The sequence below is a fragment of the Lagopus muta genome, chromosome 17 (assembly GCF_023343835.1).
Source record: "Lagopus muta isolate bLagMut1 chromosome 17, bLagMut1 primary, whole genome shotgun sequence".
NCBI classification, from domain to species: Eukaryota; Metazoa; Chordata; class Aves; order Galliformes; family Phasianidae; genus Lagopus; species Lagopus muta.
In genome coordinates this window covers 7,890,185-7,903,385 of record NC_064449.1, presented here as the reverse complement: position 1 = coordinate 7,903,385, position 13,201 = coordinate 7,890,185, and the positions used below count along the sequence as shown (strand labels likewise).

Sequence of the window (13,201 nt, the reverse complement as noted above, 5' to 3'; positions counted from 1 at the left end):
TACGGGAACAGTTTCTGAAGAAACCTAGCTGGGTATATGGAAAACCAAACATAATCTGTACTATTTCCTGCCCCTTCTTTGTCTGCCGTATTTTCCCTCTCAGTGCCAGTAGTTCAAGTCTGTGTGCTATGATTGTGATGCTGGGGCAGAAAAGCCAGGCAAATATTTCATATGCACACATGTGCACGTGCACTGAGCAAACCAGACATCCGGTATTTAGAAATAAACAGTGTAAAGAGATTTGGAAAAGCCAGCGTTCATGCCAAGATGTTTAAGAGGCATCTTGATTCAAGTAAAAGCCTCAACTCATTTCCATCTTTATTTTTTTCACTGTTGAGTTAGTCACTTCAAATCAAAACGGATCATTTCTGTTTCCAGTTCATCAAAACAAAGTGCTTTGTCTTCTACTTAGATTTTAAGGTGCTAATTGCATCCAAATATTTTCTGTCAATAAACAAGCATTTTACTGATATCAGAATGTTTTGTTAAAGAAGTTCTACCTTGGAAACTCTTCATCTTTAACTGTGAGGTGCAATTGCTGAGGAAGAAAGACTCCTCCCTGCAACCCAGTGCCTGGGCTGGTGGTGTTGGAGAGACCATTCAAGAAACGTCTGATTCCACTGCTGTCTCCTGTCTGCATCACTCAGAGAGCTAAAATCTACAGATGCTGTAGTCTGTAGAGTGGAAACTGCTGGTCTGCAGTTCAGTAAATTTGAATTCAGATAAGTTTTTCTCACTGATTTTCTTTGGATTCAGCAGTCATTCAAGGTGATGAGAATCTTGAATGAGACCCAGTTAGCTATCACTAAACATAGGAGTACAAAATTGATGAAATTATTTCTTCTTAGAAGTAAAGGAAACCATAGTTATGTAGTGCATCTCTCCTGAAATGTATGCTTGGTTGTGGGATTGTGGTTTGTCTTTGGTCATGCGGTGTATTTTTGAAGGGGAATTTGGACCAGTGGTATATACATTGCCCCGTGTGCATTCTAGTTTTATGTGTAGTGGATTTGAGTAAACATGACAGATTGGAACCAGGCAGGTTGGCCGTACTTTTACCTGCTAGTCTTAAAGAGTGGAGGCTGGGTGATGACCAGACATAACACGTTCTGCTGATCTGACTGTGCTTTTCAAGAAGGGAGCAGTTGCTTCAAAATCTGCTCTCCTAGTAGTCAGCACATCAGGAAGCTAACTTCTAGTTCGGATCAGTTTGTGTCACCCATTCTCACTCTGCACATCCTGCAAACAGCTCACTGCTGATCAGGACCAGATAGTCCAAAATGGCACTTCTTTTTTTTTTCCTTTTGCCATGCAGAGATCTCCTGCCCTCTCCATCCTCCCTCTAAGCCCCCATGCTGCTGGTGGGACTGTTCTGGGATGCAAATATTGTTGTTTCTGGGAACCTGACACCTGTTTTGTTGTTTGTTTTTTAAGGAGGAGAAGTTGAAGGGTAATCCTAGGACCCTCCAGTGGCCAAACATGGGGTTTTCATTGCAATCAGGGTAGGTCTCTAAGAATCCTCTACCTGCAGGAGACTGGGGGGACATCATGGCAGCATCCTTGTTTGTTTTTTGTCTTGGCACTCCTTCATAAAGATTCAGGCACCTCACTGTCCTGGAAATCTCATACAATGCCAGACCCTGGAGGGAGAAGTTCTCTAATACCATGTTCCACAGTGCTGTTTGCACAGCTGCAAATGGCACATACAGAGCAGATGGCTTGCTGCTTATAGAGCAACATTAATTTTATTGATTGGCACACGATACACTGGGAAACATCTCCAAAAAAAAGAGTAACGTAGGAGAGAAGCATGAAGTGAAAGCTGTATGAGTCCTGGATTTGTACATTTGTTGCATGCAGAATGTTGTACTGAAGGAGATGATGTTCATGTCTTCACTTCCCTGCATGCTTTGAAGATATCTGAGCTGAATCCTGCCGCACAGGACTTTTCATCCTGAAAGCTTGGGCTCTTCTGTGGTTCTGCTGGCAGTTATTAAAACACAAAACCCTTTCTTGCCTACAAATCTGTGTGCTTGATCTTCCCAGCCCAAATCCTACAAGTAACATGCACTTGTCCCCAGGGCAGCTTGCTCAAATAACCACAGCTCTGCCGGAAAAAGGGCTGCTTGAGCCTCAGGGAATTAGGAGGAGAGGTTGAATTATTCCCAGCATCCAAAGACCAAGAGGTTCCTTCTTCTTCAGCAAATGTTTTCAGTTCCCACTTGGTGAATTATTGCTACGGATTTTTTTTCCCTTCAGTGTTTCCATGAATGTGGTCGAGGCTCTGATCCAGGAAATGGAGGGGGGGGGGGAAACCTCTGAAAAATGTATCGCACCATTTCAAAACTCAAGTGGAATTAATTAAATCCAAATTTCAACAGTGTGTCCAAACTTGAGCTAGGCTCAAGATACACTTCATAAGGTTCAATTTCAAAACAATCCCTTTGCGCACATGCAGATAATTTAGGGAGATTTCTGTGCATCCAGTACAAAGCAGGAGCTGCTTGGGTACCTGAGCTTAGAGGGAAAAGGTTTTATTTGTAGGCCAGCCTAGAGAAAACCTTTTTCTGCCTGATTCAGTTTCTCCTAATCCTCTGCTCAGCAAGCAACAGATTGGAAAAAGAGTCAGGAAATAGTGTTGTGGAAAGGAAAGCCAAACCATTTGAAATGGAGATGCTGTGGCTGGTACGCTCACAGCTCTGCTTGCTGGAGAAGTAAATAGAAGTGAAAGGAGGTAAGGGACAGTAGAGAAAGCATTTGTGATGTCAGCTGAAACAAAACAGTTCGATGATAAAAGCTTTTCTAATTGTGATTTCGCCAGTGAAATGAGGTTACATTGCAGCTCTCTGTCCTTCCATCAGTTAAATTAACACAATGGAACTTTCTGCATCATGGAAGACAGAATGGATTTAAAAAATAATGCTAGTAGGGTGGAGCTTTCTCAGATGTTTTTCAAAGTCCAAATGCCAAATTCTTTCCTTATTTTCATGTGTGTGTCCCAGCTAGCTGTAAGGAGGTTACACATGGGTCAGTGAGGAGCAGGACTTGCTCTCTAGTGTTGTATTTGACAAATTATTTCTGTCATGTCTGTTCTTTTTATTTATTTTATTTCTTTCCTTGGGGAGGAAACTAGAGTCTCTCATTTGCTTTTGCCTTGCAGTGGTGGCCTGGAGGAAAGTTGAAGGGGATGACTCCTACATAAAGATCAGTTCTGCCTCTTTGGTCTCTGCAAGTAGGGAGATTGTGATTTTAGAGCCTGGGAAGATTCTTCCTCACTTCTGTGAAGCAGCACCACATGTTGTCAGTGAATTCTCTGCCTTGGCAGGGATGTTGTGGGTGGATGTCCTGAGACAGAAGTGTCTCTTTTCTATGGAATTTCAGGTGCACTGTGAGTTGATAAACTCAGTTTCAGATGAGAGTAAAGCATTCCTACCAGCTTGTTTAAATCAACAGAAAGGAAACGGTTGATCTGCAGCCTACAAGAAGATTCACGGACTAACTTCAGCATTATCAGAACAATTTTATCTGCAAATGTGAGTCATCACTACATGTAGTGTATAGCAGCAGCTGTACCTTGTGGAAATACTGTGGGCTTTTTTGATGGGGACTGCACATCGTCTGATCAGACTCAAATTCTAGAAGTGAAGGAACTGAATTCAGGGCTCTGATTCACTCTGATAGGGCTGGGAATCCATCCTGTTGAACTTAAAAGCAGCTAGAACTGTCAGTACAGTGTTTGATGATTTGAATGCATTTGTTCTAAAGACCTCCCAGCCAGATGCTACTCCTGCTATATTTCACACGGGGGCAGAGAGTTAACACCAAAACCTGAGCCAATTGATAACAAAAGCAGGTAAGAGCTAGCTGGCTCTGTGGCTTTACATGTCTGCCTTTTCCTTGTGGCTCCAACATTGGAAAGACATTGAAACTGTGATTCAGTAGAAGTTCAGGAGCTGAACTAATCACTATGCAAGCATTACTCGCTGTGAAACAGCTACTGACAGCCTGTTTGATGCTCCAAGACTTTAGCTGGGGAATTGGTACTTCCTTCTGCATTGCATTAACAGTGTTGCAATTTATGTTGCCTGATGCCACATGGCAGCAACATGACCTGAAACAGTACAGCAAAGTTGCTTATGCAGTGTTTTTAAGTTGAAGAGAAGCCCTTTCTCCCATTTTGTTTTTCCCTCTTATCAACTGCTCAGTGAGCTTTGATGCTTTATTTTTGTAGTGCAGACTTGTCTTCTGCTTGTCTTCTGCTGGAGCTGGACCCTGCAGCTACCCTGACAGCATCTGGACCCAAACTGCCCAAGCAGCAAGTCTCCCAGCTCAGCCAGCACCACAAGCCAGGTAAGAGGCAGCAGAGTGCTTTGTAATGGTGGAGGAGCAGAAAGAACTGCGCAGATTGCTGCCAGTGGCACGGAGATTGCTCAGCTTTTGTCTCCCTTTTCTATGCACCCCACCAGTTTTGAAAGGACTCAATGTTTCCTAGAAAATCTTGAGCCTCTCCTCCATAGCTCCTTCACAGCTCATCCTTTCAGACTACACTCCCCTTTCGCCTTCTCTGTTTTTCTTTTCATGTCTGTTGCTTTCTTTCTCACCTCTGGAGGAGAGAGCACGTGCTGGTATTCCTTCACAAGTAGTCGCATTGTCAGCCACTGTTTTTCCCTCTGAGGCACATTAAGAGTTTACATGTCTCCTGGTACCCCCCAAGCCCTGCTTTCTGCTCCTTCATGCTGATGCTGAGGTCTCTCCTGTTTGTCTTCTGTCACTGCACTCAGGTACCCTGCATCTTGTTTCCTTGCACATTTTTAATGTCTTTTGGAGGTTAAAAAACAAAACACAACAAAACAAAAACAATTATACCAATATAAGAATAGTAGTTTTGTAGTCCTGTTTGACTGCTCCTGGGATGCTTTCACATGTGGCAGGCATACTCAGACAATCAATCATGTGCATCCACAGGGTGTAACTGTAAAACGGTGCCTGACAGATGAAGATGTCTCTTCCTTTTCTTCTGTGCTGTGTTTAGGATATTTTTAGAACTGCTGCTTCTGTTGTGCCAGGGCTAGTTTCCCCTCCCTGACAACCAGGCATATCCTATTGGATATGAGAAAAGCAGATAAAGGTGCATCTTTTGAAAATTAAACATTAGGATCTTCTTTTTCCCTACTGTTCCTCTTTGGAGCAGGGAGGTAGGCAAGGTTGACAGATGCTCATAAACATGGAATAAAGTTGGGACAGGGATGGTTTACAGTACACTTGGTCTAGCAGAGCATAATCTCAAATGGTTCAGTTCATGGGGCACAGTGTGAACAGGTGGGCAGTAACCAGCCTGTTGTTCTCTGTAGAGACTGCTGAGCAGGTACTGCTTCCAGTGAGCGTGCTGAAGGGGAACACTGGAAAACTCATATAGCAAGAGCACGTGCTGCAGCTGTGAGTGCTGGGGCATGGAACTGCCAAGTACAGGAGCAGTGATTTGCCTGTTTGTGTCTCTCTTCTGTCTGACTAAAAGATTTTGTGCCACTACTCTCTGCAGTTCTCACTGTCCCGCTCAGATACTCCAAGTCCTCTCTGACATTCTGACTTGCTTCTCACATCTTTTTTCACTTTCAGTATCCTCTATTTCCCTGCATTATGAGCACATGTTCTTCTACCCAAGGCTTACTACATGCATAGGTGGGATTCATCCTCTACACAAAAGGCCTCATGAAATTAGGGCACTTTGAGAGGACATGTTAGACAGCCACTCCAATACGAAACTGAACCTGCTGGGTGTGATAGCATACTTTGTTTTATTCTACATTACACAGCTTTTAGAATGTTAATTGCTTGTGTCCCATAGGTTGTACAAGCAGGGCAAGAGGCATGATGGACAGGGTTTTGCATTACATGTTCTCCATACTGTAATTAAGCTAGGGCCCAGTGCAATTCATCATCCTCCCCAGCATTAGAACCCCTTCTGGGATCTTTTCAACCTACCTCCCTTGTATACAGCCAGCCTGAGAGAAAGGACCTCAGCAGGCAGGGAGGATCCAGGCAACAGACATTTCTGCTTTATGCAATAGACAAACATTGAAGTAAATAACACGTGTAGCTTTGCTATTAAGCTTGATCTTGTTAGGGGGCAATAAATGTTCTCTGTGATCATTTTTCTTGTAGGATATCAACAGGGGATAAAATTGTGGCTCTGGCTTTGCTCTTCCTGTTCATTAGTGCTTCATGCCCTCAATCTGTGGCTGTTTGCTATGACAGCTGCATGTCCCCCATTTCCTTCAGAGTCATTTTGCATGATAGATGCTGGCAGCTCTTGGGTTTTGCTTGTCCCTTCCCCTTTGCTCCCTTCTCACTTCTACAAAACTAACTTTGCAGCAAATTGTGTCTAACTTAAATGGAATGGTTTGGGCAAGATACCTGTTTGCTGGAAAGAGAAATCAGAAACATCTGGCATTCATTGACTTTTAAAGGCAGAGAAATGACACAACTGAAATGCAAATACGGAGGATTTCCAACTACTTCTAGAGGGATGTTATTTTAGTAAATTAAACTCAGATAGATTTGTTCTAATTGCCCCTAGCCATAGCTCAGAATATAGCATAGACTGGGCTACTCGTGTGATTATATACCATGAACAAACTAGCTTTGTTTCTTCAGACCCATATTTTTCATCTCTGCTCATCTGCCTTTGTCTTCTCTGCACAAGATGGCTGCTTTAAGTCCTGAGAACACTACTGGAGCAATCCCCTGAGTCTTTATTCTCCATGTTTCTGCTGAAAAAAAGCTGCTGTATCACAGCCAGAGTCAGGTATTTATGCAGTGTCTAGGGGAACTTGAGCTGGGGACAGAAAAAGCATTTGCCTCACCCCCCACTTCTAGGCTGATTTCCAACGGGAGATCCAGTGAATCACTTAGTCTGCTTATCTGGGCATGCAGGTGGGAATGAGACAGATGCTTCCTCTGTCCAGCCAGAGGCAGCTGGCCTGGCAACGTGGTGCAGAGGAGCTGAGTGGTGGCCTGATGGCCTAGAGCTGCAAGGCACTGATCAGTAGTTAAAGAACAAAAGCCAGCCCTCTATAACACTTCAAAACAGTAGAGCTTTATTTAAACTTGAAGAGAAGAAATGAGTCTTTGGCCTTATGTGGGGAGAGGAGACTGTGCTTCTAGCTGCCAGTAGTGCATACTTTCTAATTCAAGAAGGAGCAGTAAGGCAGATCCCAAAGACAGCAGCAGGCGCAAGCCCAAAAAAATCCTGGCTTTGTCCATGGAGAGACTGAGAAGTTGGATCCTCTAAAACAGAGGCTACTTTATGAGTAGTCAGAAACTGGGCCACACACAAATCGGGTGTACGAGGGTAGCAGGGCACGACTGTATTTCTTTTGCTGAGGGATCTCCTGACAGGTCAGCAAGTAATAGAGCACACTGTAATGTCTCCCTTATTCGTACACAACAGGTTCTAAACTCCCCACATCCCCAGCAGTGGCAACGTCCAGATGGATGTGAACCCACAATGTTCTGCAGGACAGGTGTATGTGAGGAGATATCTCCCCCCACAGCCTTCCCCATGTTTCTCCCACTGCCCTCTTTGCCATTCCTGGCTGGATTCTCTACTCTTGGATCTTCCCCTGAGAACTGAACTGATTGAAACACCTTTAATGGTTTAATCCAAGTTGTCTTTCAGTTCCACAGCCCTCTCGGTTGTGGGATACTGCAGATACTTCAGGACTTTTTCTTCCCCCATCCTTGAATCTTATAGTAGAAACCTTAAATAATTTTTCCTCAAAGTAACCCACGTAAAAAACATTATGTCTGATAAAACTGAAAGAAGTATAAGGAGTTAAAAGTTGAGCTGAGAGCTGGGGGAACTAAGCAGAACAGTGTGAGCTTGGGTATCTCTGCTTGCCCATTTATTTGACGGATGAGCGAGGGGAGGACAAAGATTGGAGTGCTGTAGGGCTCTGATCCCTGCTACCTGTCAGAACTAGTCGTAAACAGGATAGGGAGAGGTTGCAAAGATTTGGTCCTGTTGCCCTAAGCTCTAACCAACAGTGTCCTCCTGCCCACGCAATCTGTCGCGGTGAGAGCAGACTGTGGCAGACACTTTGCAGATGGACTCTGAGCCAAGGCTGTAAGACCCAGTTTGGCTGGTCTTCCTTACAAAGGGGAAGCATGTTTTGTTTTTCCTGGGCTGTTTTTTGCAACACCACTCACTCTTGTCTGGGAGAGATGCCAACCCCTTCCAACGCTTTTCCCCAGTGAGTGGAATAAATCTTCTTTCAACCTGTCTTGAGCTCTCAGAATAGCATCCTCAGGTATGACATGACATATTCTGTTGCCGGGCTGTCTGCCGCAGGCAATCTCCTCTTTCTTTCTCCTTAGACCTCTCCAATTTACACAGAGCCATTGGGACTGGCATGTTTTGTCCTATTAGAGATGCGACAGGGACTTCAGGTAAAAGGAGAAAGCCTTGCTAAGGGCTCTGGCGTCTGCTATGCAGTGCTAATTCCCATAGCACTAGGATGTATCTTAGAGGGCTCCTAGGCTCATCATTTCACATAGCTACCAAGCTTTTATTGACATTAGAGCACAACACATCCCATAGCTGACTTTTATCTGCAGTGGGAAACCTCATCATTTCCAATCCTTGGTTGAATTTTTGCAGACTATAAAGCAAATATGATCACAAGCCTTTCATCTTCATTTAAATGCTGACTCTGAGTAATGCCAGCCCCAAGCACGAGTACTTCAGTAGATTGGAGCAGCACTTTCTTGGCTCACTGCTCCCCTCTCAGACCCAGGCAGCCAGATATCAATCTCTGTTGCCAAACTAAACCTTGCTATGCTTTATGATGGGATAGGCTGCTCGGCACCCAACCAGTGATGAACCACTTCTCACTCAGCTATGAGGCATTGCAGCAGATACTCTGGTTATGCCAATATGCATCCTACATGGCCTTCCATACAGACCCTCTAGAACTGCCTCAATGTAGAACCACCTTTTCCTTTAAAAAAAACAAAAGTTTGCTTCATCCTTTCCTTTCATCCTTTCCTTCTAAGAAGCTGCATCTGGACTGCTGTTGCCCGATAGAGAAAATTGAATGATTCCTTGATGGAACTGGCTCCTAGGCTAATAACCTGTCCCAGCTGGTTTGGCATCTTGCAGATTCTCTAAAAGACATCTCCTTCTCCCTTCTTCATGTTCCTGCCAAGTGAGCATTGCTGCACTGCATCCCTGATCTTTTCTGACATTAAATACCCTTTCCTGTCTTGGATTGCCCTGTCTGTGGCCAGGATACTGAACTCACTTGAACCTGGGATCAAAGAAACCTCTGGAGTTAGAGGGAAGAGAGTGTGCGTAGATGCACTCCTTGGACAGCTGACTGGAACAAGCAGGTGTCTCAGAGTCCTTCCTATCCCAGAGAAGAGAGCTTCTTTGCCTGTTGCAGCCTTGTATGGATCAGGCCAACTGCTGCATCCCAGCAGTGCCAGCTGGAGTGGCTGAGAGTGAGGGTAATTGGCCAGCTTTGAATCAGTGCCCAGCATCTTTAGAAATACATCAAGTAGACCCAGCTCAAGTTCAGTTAGAAACAGCAGTAGGAGTAAACCCTGGAGGTAGCTAGAGGCTAAGTCAGAGAAGAGCAGACATGGGCACACAGCATATGTCCTGACACACTTTCCATGGTGCCCTGAAGTTCCTTTCACCCACTCAAAGGAAACCAAAAGCACCTGGAGATTTTAACTGGCCGCTCAGCAGTTGTGAAATCAATCCATGTTAAATCCTATGCTATAAAATAGCAAACAAAATCCATACTTCCTTTGAGAGAGAGCAGTGCGTCTCAAAAGAAGTATTTGTGTGTGTCTGCCACATCTCTGAGCCCTCATCAAATATAAAAGGACCCACAAGGCAAAGATATTTCTAAAATACAGCACCATCTAGTGCTGCATTGCAGCACCTCATTGCAGGCAGCCTGCCTGTCCCCACCTTGGCACCCCAAAGCACTGGGGGTCCACTTCTTTCTTTCCCTCCCCGCTGTGCCTTTCAGAGTGGGTTTTGATTTGGTTCATGTGTTGGATGGCAGTGTGTTGTCTGAGTGCTGCCTGAGCAAGTCTCTCTGTGTACTTGCAGCATTCCAGCAGCCTCTTGCATAATTCATGGAGAAATTCTGTCAAAACTTCATCCAAACCCCAAATCATATGCGAAATGCAGCTGGAACCCATCTTTGCAGATTAGAGCCATTGCAAACATTCCTTCCCCCTGCTCCACCACACCTTGTATTCCTGAGCAGTAAAATAAAGGCAGAAATGCTGCTGCTGAGTGACGCAAATAGGGCTGGTTATGCGAGCAGCAGCTGTGACCCAGTGCTCCATAGAAACACAAAGGGAGTGGACTATTGCTGAAGGCCTGTGGTGGGTAAGAGAGGTAGTACCAGCAAGTTCAAGTTCACGATTTAAAGCTATGCATTTGTACTGGGGAAAAAAATCCCTGACAGGACTGAAAGCTGCTGGTCTGAAGTATCTCTTAAAGTGGGATTAGAGCTGCTGCAAACTGCACCTTTTAGGTGTGCAAATTGTTTGGCCAAAAGCAAAGCAAACTAATGATTATGGAGTTAATTTCACCTAGCTTTTCACCACCTCATCATAAAAACCAACCTGACCATGCTTTTTTTTTTTTTCTTACACAAAATTCAGAGCTTCAAATTAAAAACAAATTCTTCTCAAGTTGTATCTAGAACTTATGTAACTTAATTCCCGTAACAGAGCACTAATAGCTCCTGTTAATCAGAGCAACCTTTAAATCCCAGCACTTCACCCTTTCAAACTCAGGCACTAGGAGGTGAAACCCTTGGGCTGTGGGAGTGAGGAGGGGGCAAACAGTAAAGCAGTAAATGCTTGCAGTATTGCCATCTGATTGACTTACTGTGCAGGCAGGTTTCCTCCTGCTTTTCCAAGGAAAAGGAATGTTGTGTGAAGACAGCATAGCTTGGAAGTAATTTTGCATGATGTATCTCTCTGTTGTACTTGGGGTAGAAAAGGTTTGTTCTGTGGTAATATTACTATGGGAGATGATGCTGTAGGAAAGTTCTTTTCGCAGGCAAGTACACAATGTTTTCTCATGTCTATTCGACTACTTAACCTGAAAGACAGCACGTTGTTTCTTTGCACCAGACTGTTATTTCCAGTTTCCAAGAGGATAAAACCAATGTCACCATGAAGGTGAGAAAATTTGGAAGTAGAACTGCTAACCGTGTACAAGAAGGGAAGAGTTCCCTTGTGACACCAACACAACTATGTAGTTTGGAGCTAACCACAATGGCTGTAAGAATTAAATTGTCCATTTAGATTCCTTTGTTTATTATAACGCAAAAGCCAGCAGCACAGGAACTTGCTTTCCATGGCTCACAGCAAAGACAAGGTTGAGGGATTGGTACGAACTGGTTCTCATACGCAGCTGCACCTCGAAGACTCCAGGAGGTTCTCCTTTCAGAGACGGAGACCATGGTCACAAATGGTGCAGACCCATAAATCCAGATGGTCACCCATCCATCAGGTAACATGTTCTGTAGGAGCCGTGCCACATGCATCTCCCTTTGGTCTCACCTCCATATGGCAAATGAGTCTCTCACTGATTTTTTTTCACTCTGTTCTCTCATAAACAGTGTCTGCCCCGCTATATCCAGCCCTGATGGATTGAAGTTCCCAGTGGCAGACCAGGCCACACAGCAGCTTCCATGTGTGGGTGCTCCCTGCGAGTCCTTCTCAATGGCAGTCTGAATTCAGCTGTTCACAAACACAAAGTTGTGGTAAGCTAATATTCAAATAAAAATTGTTGGTAAGGCGTACCTCTGCATAACCTTCCTTAGCACTGTCTTGGCCTTTCTTGGGTCAATGTTCTTTATGTTTGCTTCTAGAGTTTTTATTTCCACTCCTGCCAAACTAATTGTAAATGTCTTAGCTGAGGCATCTTTCAGGTTCTGTCGTTTGCTAAGCAACCAAATGTCCATACATTTCCATAGGGGTCTGTAAACATCCCATGGCACATTCTCCTAATTAGAAAACAATGTCTATAGTTGTGTTTATATTGCTACGTTTATTAGAAAGATAAAAGGCCAGGTTGGTTTTGTGTGCAACCTGAGATTATTCATTTCTGTGCTGTTTGGAGAGGGTTTTTAATTGATTTTTAAGAAAAGTATCTTGGGGGTTCCTTGGTTACTGAATCAACACAAGCAGAGAGTTTACAGTGAGCTATTGTATGAAATTACAGATCACATGTTACCTGTGAATTTTCCCTATGTTCAATTCCAAGGAAAAAAATTGCAAGGCTTCAGCAATGAGCCACCTACCTGGGAGACACAACTTGTGGTGGAGCTGTAAGTTTCACATCAGTTGGGCAAAGCTGGTAAAATATGTCTTAAAGTCAACAAATAGTTGCATAAAGGAGAATCAGAGGTTTCCCAAATTTCTAGGGCGATTCCTCATTTCTTAGAAACCTAAAGAGAGAATCTAACAGGCCATCACTTGTACTCCTCCATGTAACGCAGAGCCTAGCAGTAAAAATCGATTCCAGATCAGTGTATTTTGAAGTGAATATGTGTCTGGGAAAGGAGTCTGGTCTCGCTTCAGAGGTAGTCAGCAGTGAAGAGCCGATTACCTTCATGCATTGCTCCAGTTGTTGGAAATCTTCACACCAGGCCACAGCCACCAGATCTCGCTTGTATCTCTTGTCTGCCAGAATGAAAATCCTAAGATCAGTTTTATTCCCAGTATTTCTGCTTCGAGAGGATATAAGAATATTCTGTAACAGGAAGAGTAAGTTGCAGTCCTGGTTACTTCTGCCTGAAAGCTATTTTGCAACCTTGTAAGTAATCTCGTGGTCCTTTGAACCTTTTCCAGTCTATCAACATGCTCTGAACGGTGGGCTCAGAAGTTGCACGCCTCCAAATGCAAAAGGTGAAACCACTCAGTGTTACTGATGAAATCACACTGTAGAGTCACAGAACTGTTGTCTGGAGGGACCATTTTTGAACACATGCTATAACCATTGGTTGTCCTGCAGGGTAAGGTAGACTTCAGTTCCTTTCACAGTCCTGCCCTGGCTCTTGCCGCCCTCACAGACGGCTGAAGGCTGTAGAATGGAGAACTCAGAGGGCTGTCGTGTCTCTATGAGTCCTCATTTTGTTAGTCATGAAGGGCACAGACATGCAGC

At 44.2% G+C, this 13,201-nt stretch overlaps 1 long non-coding RNA gene across 3 annotated transcripts in view; it reads left to right on the top strand.

Moving 5' to 3' along the window:
- Nucleotides 1–13,201, top strand: part of LOC125701846 (uncharacterized) — a 54,385-nt gene that overhangs the window by 30,866 nt on the left and 10,318 nt on the right. For all 3 annotated transcript variants that reach the window (XR_007380373.1, XR_007380374.1, XR_007380372.1), the window contains exons 7-9: nucleotides 3,161–3,533; nucleotides 4,232–4,350; nucleotides 11,655–11,798. This is a non-coding gene — a long non-coding RNA (uncharacterized LOC125701846). The remainder of the gene's footprint in view (nucleotides 1–3,160; nucleotides 3,534–4,231; nucleotides 4,351–11,654; nucleotides 11,799–13,201) is intronic.